Here is a 1,605-nt window from a genome sequence, read left to right on the forward strand (position 1 = left end):
CTACGAGTGTTCGTTTTAGATGCGAGCGATTTGGAATCTGTTAACTATTGAACAAGGTTCTCTCATGTTCACTTGAACGTTTATGTTAATTAGATTTGGATAGAATGACATTATGTGTTAAGTGCAGACACGGGTCTAGGAATTCGGTGGGGGAGGGGGTCAAAGTCTCTTGCTTTTGCTTTCCCTCCCTCTACCTCCCCCAGATATAATTTCCTGCCACTTCCACGTTTAATGTCACACAATTACATCATATCATTAACACACACACACCCACCCACCCACACGCACATATATATATATATATATATATATATATATATATATATATATATATATATATATATATATATATAACTTCCTTGCATTAGTGATTAGTGAATCGCTTGAATGCAACATACAAGAATAACAATCTACACGATATAAAATCGAAATCTGCAGTCACCATTATAATACAGGGTGTTTCAAAAAGAATATAGGTATACAGTTGCTAGATGCAGCACGTGTATGTAAAGGAAAGAGTCCTAGCCGCTCTCGTGTTCCTGAAGAAAATATTGCACGAATTCAAACTGCTTTCCAACGTAGTCAGGTAAAAAGACACAGTGTTCGAATTTGGGGCCTACAGAACCCACATGCAGCCGTTGAACATGTAAGAGATTCGCCCAAAGTCAATATGTTTTGTGCGATATCCCGATCATCTGTTTACGGCCCATTCTTCTTTGATGGAAACACGGTTAACGGTCAGCAGTAGCTCGCTATGTTACAAAACTGGTTGTTTCCGAGGCTGCACGAAGACAACTTCATTTTTCAACAAGACGGGGCACCCTCTCACTGGAGTCGCCAAGTCCCTGAATATCTGAATACCGAACCGTTGGTCGTCAAGGAGCTGGCGATTTAGTAGGTCTCAGCTGGGCTCCACGGTCACCGGATTTGACACCCTCTGATTTTTTCCTGTGAGGTTTCGTTAAAGACAACGTTCATGTACCGCCACTCCCACAGAACCTGGAAGAGTTGAAGAACCGGATCCATACTGCCATAACATCATTGACGAGGAATTTGAATACCGACGTGATATTGTTCCTGTAGTTGATGGAGGACATATTGAACATCTGTAATCTGAACTTGAGAGGTTCGTAAATATGTGTGTTAAGTTTCATATTCGTATGTCTTAAAGTTAGTAAATATATGCATTCGAAATACGCATATTCTTTTTGAAACGCCATGTATTTCACTCATTGTTAGTGCAAACACATGTATGAAGAATATGGCTATGTAAGAAGGGGAATTCTGTTTGATTCCGCCGTCACCGGTCAGTGTATCTGCTACATATTATTCTTACTAAAGGGTGTTTCCCCTTCTGCCTTGCCTAACTCAACATCCTATGGTCTGCTGGTTCTACCTAACCGTGCCCCATTCATTGTTACAACAACAGAACGGCACGCGACGTCACCGTCAGATGGCGGTGTGTTCAGACGAGATGCAAAGTCAACACGATTTCATTTCGCTTAGCCCATTACTGAACGGCGAAAGTGAGGTTATGAGAAACTGTCTGTGATACAAAATGTCAAAGTATATAGTATCGGAATGATAATGGCGACATCAAACTTC

This window comes from Schistocerca piceifrons, chromosome 3 (genome assembly GCF_021461385.2).
Source record: "Schistocerca piceifrons isolate TAMUIC-IGC-003096 chromosome 3, iqSchPice1.1, whole genome shotgun sequence".
Lineage (NCBI taxonomy): Eukaryota > Metazoa > Arthropoda > Insecta > Orthoptera > Acrididae > Schistocerca > Schistocerca piceifrons.